Source organism: Stegodyphus dumicola, chromosome 6 (genome assembly GCF_044657685.1).
Source record: "Stegodyphus dumicola isolate Sdum_Otavi_A_Nest chromosome 6, ASM4465768v1".
Classification (NCBI taxonomy): Eukaryota; Metazoa; Arthropoda; class Arachnida; order Araneae; family Eresidae; genus Stegodyphus; species Stegodyphus dumicola.
The window spans coordinates 59,205,361-59,219,337 of NC_140773.1; the positions used below are offsets into that span (position 1 = coordinate 59,205,361).

General features: G+C 31.5%; 1 protein-coding gene across 1 annotated transcript in view; it reads left to right on the forward strand.

Annotated features, from left to right (window-relative positions):
* Positions 1 to 13,977, forward strand: part of LOC118190632 (uncharacterized) — a 175,565-nt gene that overhangs the window by 134,790 nt on the left and 26,798 nt on the right. The window lies entirely within an intron of this gene.

The following is a 13,977-nucleotide window of genomic DNA, read 5'->3' on the forward strand; positions in this document are numbered from 1 at the left end:
TAATACAAAAATGCAAATACAAATCAAACACATCGAATAAAAATAATCAAAGAATACAATTTACAGTAAACTAGCCTTAAAAAAGGAGGAAAAAACTATGTATAATAGACAAAGGGGGGAGAATTTATGAATGTTTTTAAAGTTTTCTTAACCTAGTACTAAAAAGCTAGGTAGAATTTTGCGAGGAAATTAGGTAATTAATAATCAATAATTTAGAATAAATGTCTTTTAGTTAGTTCAATCTAAAAAAAAATTAGGTATTTTAAGAAATGTGTGCTACATTAAAGTGTAATTGACATATTTTGTGTGCTTTTGGGAATAAAGATAATTTTGTATGCTTTATCAATTTGTTGACTATTTAAAATTGTTGCACATAATTTTATTATTGTGCAAAGGGATATATCAAATGTTGTGTTTTGAGTGATTAAAGAAAAAAAAAATCCACTGAACTGTTGAAATACGTACAATAGGCTGCTGGTTTTTTTTTTTTTTTTTTTTTTTTTTATGAATGGTGAAAGAAAATTTAGTAAAATATATTTTTTCCCTCTTTAAAAACTGGTATTGTCATTTGTTAAAATATAAAAGTAATAATTATTCATAAAAATGTAATGAAAACTTTCGATATTATTATACTGTCTAGTTTTATTCATTTTCTGACAGTGTTGAGAGTAATGGAAAATTAAACAGTAGTAATAACCTACAGCTATAGATAAGTAGATTTTAGATAATGAAGAAAGAAGGCAAAGTGGGAGATGTTGTTTACTCAAGCAGCAGCATGTGAGAAAAAGTAATGCGTACTAACATTGATCATATTTATAGCCAGAAAATCTCTGTGTTAATCCTATGCAACAATCGAGCTAAAGATTTCCCAGTGTGAAGAAATTGCAGGGAAAGAGTCACATAGCATGCTGCAGAGTGATGCAAAATGATGCAGAGTGTATCTTTTAAGTGAGGATGTGCTTAATTAAAATTTATGAATTAAGATATGTCCAATTAAGTTTAATGATATTGTTTCTTATTTTATGTTTTATATATCCCTCCCCCGTAGAAGAGAAAAAGGTGTAGCAAGAGAAATATGAAGAAGAAAGCATTAATGTTAGCAAAGGAAGAGAAATTTTGTAGAATATTTACCATATTTACAATTGCAATGACAAAGCAAATGAAATGCTTCAGGGACATAGTATTTAGGTTTCATTAAGCTCTGTCTGTTCATGAACTTTCTTATATTTGAATATAAAAAAAAACATATAGATACATACTTACAGGCTAATTCACTTAAATATGTGTAGACTTCATTGAAGGGAAAGATAATTTGGAAATACATAACTATGTAGGAGTGGGAGCACGTTCATAGCAGATTGCAGGGCATTGTTTTGAAGAGATACAACCTATGTGTGTGACGTTCAACATTCGGTCACAAAGTAAGATGGAAGGTTTCATTAATTCTGAATTAACAGATATGCATCTAGCTTATGGAGTGGCTAATTCTACTGGCTGAATCACTATGTGCCTGTAGAGTGGTATCTGAATAGACAGATTCCATATCACCAGGTGTTTGTACGGCTGCATCAAAGGTAGTGGTATACAAGATCTTTCGGGACAAGTCAAAGGAATTGGAAATGAATGACATGGACAACTGACATAGAAAACATGGTGCCTCTTTATGCAGAAAGGAATCTACATGTTCATGCCCATCAGCAGCAGTTTAAGCTGGCTGCATTGGCATTTTTGTGCTTTTGTAACCCCATTTTTCAGCTGCTATCCTGTTGACTGGTGAAGTATACTTTAGCAGAGAAGACTACTACAATGCACATAACACACATATATGGGCAGCAGACACTGGACAGATGGTCCTATTAGATTTTTTGGGAGAAAGTGTCATCCACGTTGTTAGATGAATAAAGCATCCAGCAGCTCAGCCTGTTTTACTCTTTTCATTTAGCAAGACTCAAATTCAATAGTTAGTCAAAGATGGACCAGTTTTAGCAGGCGTAGGAGGTGGTTCAGATACTCCAACTCCCAAATATGTATCATGCAAAAGTGTTGATACAGCTTTATTGCCAAGCTACTCAGCAAACTGAATTGTTTTCAGTTTGAAATTTGCAGGATATAATAAGCATTTTTTATTCTCATTTATGGGAAAACATTTATGGGGAAAAATCTGTAGGAAGAATATTGTATGTGTCAGTTAAAATAACAGTAGTCACTACCCAAGAGTGTGTCACTGAGTACGAGTAGATACTGTTTGACAGACGGTTATTGTTCACAGTGGTCATTTTATGCACATGCTGTTGCCTGACAAATGCATGCACTTCTCCTCCAAGATGATATCATAAACTATTGGGTGTCCAATAGTGGAAAAGGGGGTTTCTTATATACATTAAAGTATGTTATATGGTTAATTTATATGCTTCCTTTTATAAAGAAATGTACTAGAGGAGAGCTTAAGCCAAATGAATATTTGTAAAAGATCTATATAAATATCTATATGGCTGTCAAAAGTATTTTCTCTTTTCCTTCCGAGGTTTGTATAAAATATTTCGCACTCATTTCTTTCCTAATGGCAACAGTCACGCATGCTGGAGATAAAAATTGCTTTATTTTGAAATGTTGCCACAGATCATTTTCAAATCATAGTTTATTAATAAAAAAATTTTGTTTTTCACAAAATATAAAACAAAAATAACATTGCCAAACATGAAATATATTATTATTATTATATAAGGTCTTATTCTGATGTTGAAGAAAGCAGGCAATTGCATGTGACATCCTTGTACATTGAACATTTTTCATTAATTTCAGCATTTTTAATAATTAACTGCTGTTGGCAACTTTTTTGTTTCACATTATGATAATTGACACAATATGGAATTGTCATGTTAATTCTTTTATTGATATTAAGAAAAAGCTGTTATATTAATATTAAATTAAAATCATGATATCATACATGATATGAAATGCTTTTGTTCCTTAGTTTGCCAAACAAAAAATTACTTATGAATAGGTTGTTGCTTGGAAAAAATGAACTGATTTCATTCACACTGAAGTGTTTTTGTTTTCAGGTGTATATAGAACTTATAAATTTTGCTTTGGCCACAACTAGCAACTTTGTGTGCAGTACAATAAATTAATAGTTCATTTTATTTTCAGTTTTTCAGTGCATTTTAATAATGTATTTAATTTCTTTTATTTCATATTTTCTTTTCGAGTACAGTTTAAACTTTTGCAGGTACCTAATGTATTTTAGTTGAATTATTATTTTAGTACAGTGCTATTTGTTTTTAAATTTATTAAAATGCAAAACACAAAAGAGGCATAATGCAAGATGCATTAAGAAGACAAAGACCTGAAGCACAAAGGTTACAATGAGCTACAGAAAATAAAGAAGGAATCACTAGAAGACTGAGCAAGCACAGTGACAAGAAAATTTCTGTGCTTAAGAAATTGAAGAAGAAATGACTAGAAAACTCACCAGACAAGCACAACAACAAGAAAACTTATGTACTTAAGAAACTGAAGAAGAAACGGCTAGGAGACTCAGCAGTCAAACATGTTGACAAGAAACTGAAGAAGAAACCGATAGGAGGATCAGCAGACAAGCAGAAATTCAAGAAACGTTTTGTGCTGAAGAAACTGAAGCAGAAATGAAAGGAAACTGAGCAGACAAGCAGAAAACAAAGAAAATTTGAGCACTCAAGAAAATATAAAGCAGAAACAAGTAGGAGGCTCATCGGACAAGTGGAATATCAACAGAGTAGTAAGTAGACAAAGGACAAGACTCAGTGTCATTGTGAAATTTGAGTATAAGTGTTAGAACAAGATGCCACTAAACAATGAATGCAAGAGGTTTCACATAACAGACAAGTCCGATCTGAAGAAACAATGGCTGTACGAGAAGGCAGGCTTCAAATGAATACAGCACAACATTCATATAGCACTCTTCACAATGCAGGAAGATGTGAAAGTTTATGTTCAGCAACACAGTGTCAGTTCAATGGAAGCTTGCTTTGATATCTACAATGCACTCTTCTTTCCAGGAGAAAGGAACATGGAAGATACATGCACTGCTGTCACAATGGGAAAATTGTAGAAGCTGAGAGAAGATTATCCAGAAGAGTGGCATAATTGAATGAATGGGAACCACCAATTTTCTCAAGATTTTTTTTGCTAACATATGTACTTGTAACTGTCTTCTTAATTTTGCATCCTTGGGTGGCAATGTAAAAATGCTTGTTTTAGAATTCATGGTTCTATGTATCATCGAGCAAACCGCCTTCATCCTGATCAAGAAGCTGCTCAGCTGTATGCTTTGGATTTGGATCAAGCCCTCAGGCTGAGAATGAATATACTTGGAAATGCTGTTATGAATTCTGAGCTGCTGGCACAATTGGATGTAGTTTTAAGGAATGTGAATCAATTTGATGAAGGAACTCTACATAAGCAGGATGCTGAAAGTACTGCTGCTATCCATATGTACTATAAGAGAGTACAGATGATGTTTCAATGCTTCACTGTACTTTAAATCCTAACTTGGAACCGATGACATGTAATTTTCTTTCCCCAATGATGGTCAAGGATTCAGAGTTAGATAGCAGTATGCAGAGTAGCAGTTTCATAGTTACAGAGTGTTTGTATGGCAATATTAGTACAACCATATTCTATATGGTGAAAATTGTTAAGCAAACCAAAATAAAGTTGAACATTTTCTTTTTAGATGTACATAGAACTTGTAAACTTGCTTTGGCCGCAGCCCGTTCATCTAGCAGGCTTGCTCGCTAGTACAAATTGGTGAAACCATTAATTATCTGAACTCATTGGTAATTTTATGGACAGTTATAAATGAAAAATCTTGGAAAAGTTTGAGAATAAAATACTGATGTTATGATTTATATTTTCCAGAATCTTCCACTCCCTTCCCAATTTTTGAATTATTTAGTTCTTAGTTGCCAAAAACTTCTTAAAATTGCTATTCCAGTGTTAAGTTATCCCACCCTGCCTCCACCTTTGTTGTTGCCAAAATGTTTCTTTCATTTATTCTACTTCTGTCTTAGAGTCTACTTCAACCTTTCTCTTTCTCTGCTCCAGGCAAGAGTTTATATTTTCTGAAAGTATTATTTGTAATTATGGCATCTAAAGTGGAGAGAATTGTGCTTTCAGTTAAAGACAAGTGTTCAGTTGCTTAAGAAATGAAATATTTGTAATTGGAGATTGTATATGAAAATAAAAGGTATGGGTAATTTGTAGATGATCTAGAATTTTTTAAGGACCCATTTCTCAAGAAAAGGAAATCTTGTTTATAAGCCAATTTACTATACATACATGTTAAAAAATTAAAGATATTGTTGTTGCAGATAAATTTTATGCTGAGTACCTGCTTTGGTGAAAGATCAAATGGCAAATGAATGCGTCATAAGCTATATGGAAACAAATTAAGAAAATTCACATATTTGACAGAAAAAAAAGGCTGTTAAAATAAGAAAGGAAATAAAAAAATGCATATTTTCTTTTTTCATTATAGTAATATGTCATATTATTGTAATAAAAAAATTTCTTCTCTCTTTTAATAGGCAAGAAATGGCCTTTGATTTTTATACAGACCTCAGAATGTGCAGCCATGCTTTCTATTATTGTGTTCTATTCATGCAGTAGATTCATGTTCTTAGCAGTTGTGCAGTCCTTGGTAGTGGTTTAGAGGCTGCAATCTGATGTTTGTGATCATACTAAGTGTATTTTATGGACTGAGATTAGAGGATATAACTAGTCCAGATAATCCCATGATTGTTTTTTAATTGATGATTATCTGGATGGCCTAAGAGCAAGTATTTCAGTGCATTTGAACATCTGAGATACTCTACATCTGAATTGTCATCAATATTGATACGGTATGTAGCATCATGGTAAACCACAACAGTGATAAGTCATCTGTTAAATATGCAAAGAAGAGTATTGGATCATAGCATAATTACTTCAGGACCTCAAAAATGATCCCTTTCAACTATGGTATTTACTTGCCTGTAGTATGCCATGTCCAGCAGATCTACTGATGTTATGAATCAGTGTATGTAATGTGAATAATATAACGTGAACAAAATATCACCTTCTGTTTTTAACTTGAATGTCAATCCTTGATGTCCCAGCTTAAGCAATCTTAAATCTGGAGATTGTAAAATGTAAACAATCTTGCATGAAAGCTATGCATCCAGACTCGTGTTTATCTGGATATAACAATCGGTTCATTTGGTGTAAAGGTGCAGTAATTTAAGACAAAAGGCTGCAGCTTTTGCACAGTTGACCCTAACAAACCCAACACCAGTCTTGCAGTGTGTCTTTGTATGCCAATGTGATGTGGGTAAGCAAGCCTGAAGGTGGGGAATTTCTTTTTTCGCCAAAAACCTTCTTCATGGCCATAATATTTTATAGATCATTCTGACATTAGTCTGTTTTCAGCTGTCATGTTGTTCCTTAATCATACTATTGAACTGTCATTTTGTAGTCAACTTTGTCAACATTTAGTTATCAAACTGAGTGCAAAATGATACTTATGATGTCAGTCTTCACTTTTATAGTTTTCTATTGTTTTTGCTGCACATTGCGTGGGTCACTCATTCTGCATGCTAGTGTAACTGTTGTGAATTCACAAACCTGCTGAAACATAGGATTTAAGTATTTTATGTATAGTAATATTTTACATAATTTTTAAGCATAATGTATGGATGCAATATATATCAAGAAAATAAGCATAATTAGTTGTGATGGAATGAACCTTTTGAAATTAATAAGCATATAAAAATGTCTTTTTTTTTTTTTTTTTTTTGACAATTGGATCCACAGTGTTTTATTAATGTGCATATATATTTCTCATGGATCACTGCAGGCTTAAAGGACTTAAGGCATCCCTTCCATGTTATATTTAATTATCATCATCTTGAATTGATTGTGTAAAACCTTTAGATATGGAAAACTCTAGTTTGATTCAAAGCAACAAAACAATAAATTTATTTATTCCCTCCTTCAAGATTTCTCTCTTCATCATAGACTTTGGCTTAGAATATTCAAAACTCAAGACATCTTTTTTTTTTTTTTTTTTTTTTTTCATATTTTGGAAAGATGTAAGTTAGGCTGTTGTAGATGCCTTGTTTTTAATGTAATATTCAGTAAAGTGTAAGCTTCTTTGTTGTAGTGGTTCTTAAAGCATGATTTGGGAGACAGTTTTTGGTGGATTGTGAAAAGTTTCTTAACACATTCATCACAGCAGTGATGCTGTGCTTTTATCTTACTTCTTGTGCTGAGAATTCCCCTCTAGTGTTTGTGTTAAATTCTGATAAAATAAACAAAAAAAAAAAAAAAAAAAAATTGTAAATTTTGCATATTTTGCTAGGATATTTTTTAAAACAAGGCACTACACATAATGCAAGCTTTGATGTGCATGTTTTGCACTGATATGTTTATCGTCAAATTTGGTGAGGACTGCATGACACACTTTCTTGTTCCTTAGTTCATGTTTATGTTTATTGTGAGTATTGTTGGTATTCCATTTGCGATATATTTGAAAACTTATGATGCATGATATAATTTCTAGGAGGTGGTATATCCTTGCATTCAGTATAATTTAGTAGCAACTATTTCTTTGTTTTTGAAATTGAATCTGAGATTTGTTCCCACTGACTTTGTTATACTAAACATAGGAGTTAGAAACTGCCATATTCAAATGTTGAAACTCAACTTTTCTGTGCCATTTTAGTGATTTCTACAGCGGTGAGAAATAAGAAAGTAATTGATCAATTCTGTTGACGGCATACATGTGTTTTATTGTAATCTAGAGCAGAAGTTGGTTTGGTGACAGATTTGTCTTTTTCATTCTTTATCCTCGAGGTCTTCATTTTACCTGAATGCTTATTTGTAAGCATTAGGACATTTTGTGTGTTTTCCCCATACATTCATGTTCATTTATTACTTCAATATTGCATTATATTCTTTCTTCCCAGTAAATCACAACTGTGCATGCATGTGGGTCATAATTAATAGCAATTATATGTATATAGGTAAATAGATTAAAAGTTTTAGAAACACTGTGCTAATGATGTAGTACAAAATATGCTGCTTTTATTTTGTTAATAATTTGTTAGATGGGGCCACTAAAATGCTGTTTTTAACTATGAAAGAAATACTACAAAAAAAGGAGGGGGGAGAAGAAAATCTGAAAAGATTCAGATTTTAATATGGTACCAGAGGATATTTGTTAGATCTTTAATGCTCTTGCTTAGCTCTGCAGGCTACCAGTCTGCTCTTGAACTAACACCTGCTAATGCAGTTTTGTCTTTTCAGCTTTATTAATAATCGATTTCTTCCCACATACAATTGGAAAGCAAAATCACATAATTTTTAAAAGCAGCTTATGTTTAGAATTATCGTGAGAGTATTTAGTGTAAGCATACATTTTTCTATTTTTGTCAGTCTTATCTCAATTCATCATATCTATTCTCAGTTTTTTTTTTTTTTTTTTTTTTAAGTTAGATGGCTTGTCTTTTTATTATTAACTATTTCTATAGTGAATATTATTATTGTCATGTTCTTCACACTGTGCCACATAAAATTCAACAACAGAACCACAAAATGTTTAAAAATAACATAGCTATAGAATTCTTGATAGAGTGAAGTGTTGCCGTACTTTTTTATATTTGTTATATTATTTCTTTAAGAACTAGCTGCATGCATGGCCAGCTGCTTAAATTAGTTGTCAGAAAAAGTACGTAGTGATTTCATTGAGTCCAGCTAGTATACTTTCATATAAATATTTAGTATTTCTAATTAGACAGCTTGTGATTTTAATGCATTTTTATCTAAATTAATCAAATTAAAAAGCAGAAAAATATTAAGAACCATTTTTATTGATTTTAAAATCACTTAGTTTGTAACTCACTAAACTTCCAGATTAATTTTGAAAGTTAAATATCTTAAGTTTTACTGAATTTCAACAACCTAGCATATGGAAGATAAAAGTATTTTATTTCTGGCATTGGCAACACATTGATTTCAAATTGCCAAATTTGTTAATTAAAAATAAAAGATATATATCTCACATATTTCTGAATGGCAACTGTCACTTGCACTGGTGATAATTTTTTTTTTTTTTTCTTTCTTTAACAGCATTTGCCACTGGTCACTTTCAAATCGCCGAGTTTGTTAATCAACAATTTGTTGAATTTGTACAAAATATTAAACTAAAAAAGAAAAATTTAGTGTTCCAGGAATGGGTGAATTGTCTGTGTTATATCATTATAACATAATATAAATTCATACGTATTATTTACCACTGAACATCATTACTGTGTAATTACTATTATCAATGTTCATACCAGATTATGAGGTAAGTAACTGTATGTATTTGGGTAACATAACAGAACATTTCAACTAATATTGTATCAATCACATAACATAGTATATGAGTAGTTATCATAGTGTAACATAAAAACAAAATATGCAAACAATTCTGAATTTCAGAAATATTGCGTTGTGTAGGCTAAACCCATTCTGTGACTAAGGTCCAGTGTAAGGAACTAAATACAATAATTACAAGGCTAAGTAGGTAAAATCAATCTAACGTTTATTAATGAGCAAATTTGTGTGAATAATTTACATTTTTAACAAGGGTGACGGCAGGTCTGATCAGGTTAACTCTGAAGAAACAATTTAAAAACATTCCTGCTAACAAATTTAACAATTTCACCTTTCGAAGGCATCAAACATTATTTTGGGTTCTTGGTATAGGTCACACGAGCTGGAAATAACAATTTCATCGCTAGGGGTTTCTGTAAAAGAAAAACAATCAGAATTAATAATGTGCAACACTTTCAGAAGCCAGGTTCTCTGCCCCACAGCCGCTTCCAACCGGCAGGACTCCGGTCATCACCAAAACGCTGGCCATTCTGCAAGTCTGGTGCTACAACTCCTTCCTTCGGGGTAGGTTGTTTAATCTCCTCGTCTGCTCAGCAACACCATCAGCTGGTCCCCGCTTTGCATCTTAGAAGTCATTGAAAACAACAAAAATATCTCCTTGGTCCCTTCCTTCAAAAACTAACGTGTTATTCAAAATGGTTTCCTCGTGTCTCTCTCTCTCTCTGTTGAAAAACACTGCGCAGCCACTTTAATAGCTGGCACTTTTTTTGAAAATTTGGCATAGATGTTGATCAGCAGGAAGCCAAAACCAGCAACCTGAACCAAGAAATCTTCACGGGAAGGGGTTTGCCGACTACCAGAAGAGCCAGTTATCTCCATTCAGCTTCCAAGGCCACACCAAATCTGTCAACAAGCTCCTCAGATGAAAACAAAGGGGGGAATAAACTAGCCTTGCTCGAGGTCCCAGTCGACCATGAAAAGCTTCTAACTTAACGAATATTTTCCCCTCCATAAAGTATGCTGTAACAACCTCTCCATGCTCGCCTGTCCAGCAAAACAGGGTCCTCTTTTTGGGAAACACCATTTGGTGTAACCATCCAACACGTCCCCCGCACATATGGTTTTTTGCTTGGGAGAAAGGAATTTTAGGGTGCAGTAAATTCTCTGATAAGAGTTTTCGAGAATGAATTCCAAGCCGACGGCAAGGGGTGAAAATTTTCTGAACCAAGTTAACACAAAAATGACTTTGGGAAATTAAAAAAATGAAACTACTAATTACACAACATTATAATTCATAATAAAAAATGTCAGCACTATAAAAATTGTTTCTTCAGCTGCAATTAAAGTATACACACATATTATCCAAATTGAATTACAATTACAATCGATTTTTCCTACCGCCAGTCAGAAAATATGTATTTGTTTAACTTTAAAAGAAAGAGGGATAAAAATTAAGTTACTTAAGGTTAAGAAAAAAAAATTTTTTTAGCACACCAAAAGTGCAGCAACAAGGCTTTAAAATAATTAAAGTTAAAAGTTAAACAACCTTAAAGGTCAAAACAACAAGATACAAAAACCAAAAATCTTAAGTCCCCTAAACTCAAATTAAAATTAAACAACTGCAACTCAAAAAACTTTTAAAGCAACCTAACCTAAATTTAAAGTTTACAAAAGTTACAATTTAAACTTACAACCAACTTTAAACAACAAAAAAAGAAAAATAATAAGCAAAACATAAGCTTGAAAATAAAAACGATTAATACATAACATCTGGTGGAGGTTTGGTTTCTCTATTTGTTATTGTTTTCCCATAGTGCCAGAAACATACATACATACACACACACACACACACACACACATATATATATATATATATGTGTGTGTGTGTGTGAGTGTGTGTATAATATGAGATATACAAAGTAATAACATTTGCTGACACATTTCGAGATTAATAGTACTTTTGTGCTAATAATTAAGAATACAGAAATTAAAGTGATTATATTAATTTCATAAACTGGTTTTCCAATTATGTAAAACAAAAGCATGAGTAGGCCTTAAAAGTGCAGTTTTATGAGTCCTTCAGTCTACATTACGAATGTTGCACAGCAAAGCCAAAAATAGCTTCCTCCCCCCAAAAAAAATAAAATGCAGATCTTCACCATACTTCTGTGAGAATAAGTGTCTGCAGCATTGTACTCTGCATATTGTATAGAATCTTTCACTTCCAAATTTCCAGGCACAATTCATGATTGTTTGAGTATTAGTAGCATCTCTAGTTTTGTTGAAGTTCTTTTCGTCATTTACTGTTTGATGATTGTGTCCTTATCAACCCAACGTCTTGTAAGCCATTCATCACTCATATTAACTGAGCCATGTAGTAATAATACCTTCATAAAATAAAAAATTTGATAGTTGTCATATGCAAATGTGCAATAAAGTAGTGGAAAGAAGTCATAATCTTTTTTAATGGCATTATCTAATATATAGATAAACTAAAAGTGGTAGATTGCATGCTGCATAATTACCAAAATTGCTTTATTGCATGTTGAAAATATCTGCAAAGAAAATTTTAAATGTGCAACATGGCAAATGAAAATGTGTCTAAAGCAGAGATTTATAAATTCATAAATTAGAAAACATTGATTAGAAAACTAATTATTGATTAAACTAATTATTAAACTAAGATTGAATTAGAAAACTTGAAACCGAACTTTTTTACATATTGCAAGTAAATTTGTTTAGTGTTACTTTATTTATCATGAATTTATTTTGTTTTATGAACATTTATTTCACTCATTGTCACTCAGATCAAAAGTTTGTCATCAATTTTTAACCTACTTCCTAATAAGCTGTAGAGTTCATATTCTGTGTAAACTGTGTTTATGGATGTCAATGCAGTGTTGTCAAGCAACATTTTAAAATTTAGATTTTTATTTTTTTTAATTAAATGTTTCATTGTTTTCATGATTTTTTGCATGTCTTCATTTAACGAACAAACTGAAAATCTCAAAAGTTTACAATTTGCACCATCAGGTAGAACTGGAAAAAGTCTTTTAAATGAATCAAACTGTTAATGTCATATTTGAAATGCTAAAGTTTTTCCCAACAGTTTGGCACCATGGTTTAAAATTTTAACATCTAAAAGTAAAATTATATATAAATATTATAATATAAAATTAGAATTATAGTATTATTTTAATATATAATAAAATAATAATAATTTTTTAGTATAATATAATATATATAAGATGTTCAAATTTTAAATCATGATGCCAAATATTTGGAAAAAACTTAAGCATTTTTTTAAAAATCAAATATGACATTAAAAGTTTGATTCATTTAAAAGACTTTTTTCCTGATTTACCTGATGGTGCAAACTATAATATATATATATATATATAATTTTATTTGATTATCAAATTTTGAGCTTTTCATGAATTATAAAATGAACTGTTCACCTTCTTTTAAAAGAAGAATAAGAAAAAGTATTGATTTGGCAATTTTCTTCTTTTAAAAAAAAAAAGTGACAATTTTATATAGAATCACTTATTCTTTTGCAGTGCTGGAAAACGAATTTGTAAGGTCATACAGTCAAAAGTCGTTAATTCAGACACCCATAATCCGGAATGATCTATAATCTGGACCTCAAAGCTACAAACTTTCTGCGCATGCGTCGCGTTGACGCGTAAGTCCTTTACGGCTGCAAATATGCATATGCGCGTGCGCAAAATACGTTTACGAATGCGCGTTTAATGTATAACGGACGGTATAAGCTAAGCTAAAATGATCTAATTCGGTTAATGTTGCAGATTGCGTTGTTCCTTAATCTTCGAATTGGATTCGGCTTATTATTTTTTGCAGACTGTTAGCTCAATTTTATAAAAGTAAGCTTGAACTTTTGATTATGTCAAATAGAATTTCTGATATATATTTACTAATATGTAAAGGATCTACAAAACGAACGTATGTTTCGAAGTCCATTAAACAAAAAGTAGAATTGCTGCAAAAAAATGGATAAAGGCATATCCTTTGTTTATCTAAACTTTAATGTTTGTTTATCTTTAACGCCGCGAAGCACAATGAATTGGAAGTTGATCTGTCTGCACTATCCTTATCTTCAGGGCAGATGTTTTTATTTTATTTGGCTTATAATTCCTTACTAAATGTAGTATTTCATCTCGATGTACTCCGTCTTTGATATGATTTAAATCAAATTCCTCGTCATTATAATTCGCTTCCGATAGCGAAGAAAGTGACAGAGGTTATTAAAGACGAAAAAATTTCGATTGGCAAATTAGTCGGTATTCTCGACACAGCAATTGACTTGAACAGCGGAACTTTGTAACTGAACAAGAAATTATGTCTGTTTATAGAATTAAAGAGAATGTATTATCACATAAAAAACGAAGCAACTTAAACAACTTACATTGAAAGAAATGTTTAATAAAGTAAACAAATAAATATTAAGCTTTTTTTTTTTTTTTTTTTTTTTTTTTTTGTAAATTTTGATACCCTTTAGATCATAATTGTTCTTTATTTCATAAATTACGGTTTCATATTTTTAATTTTATAATTTCTGCA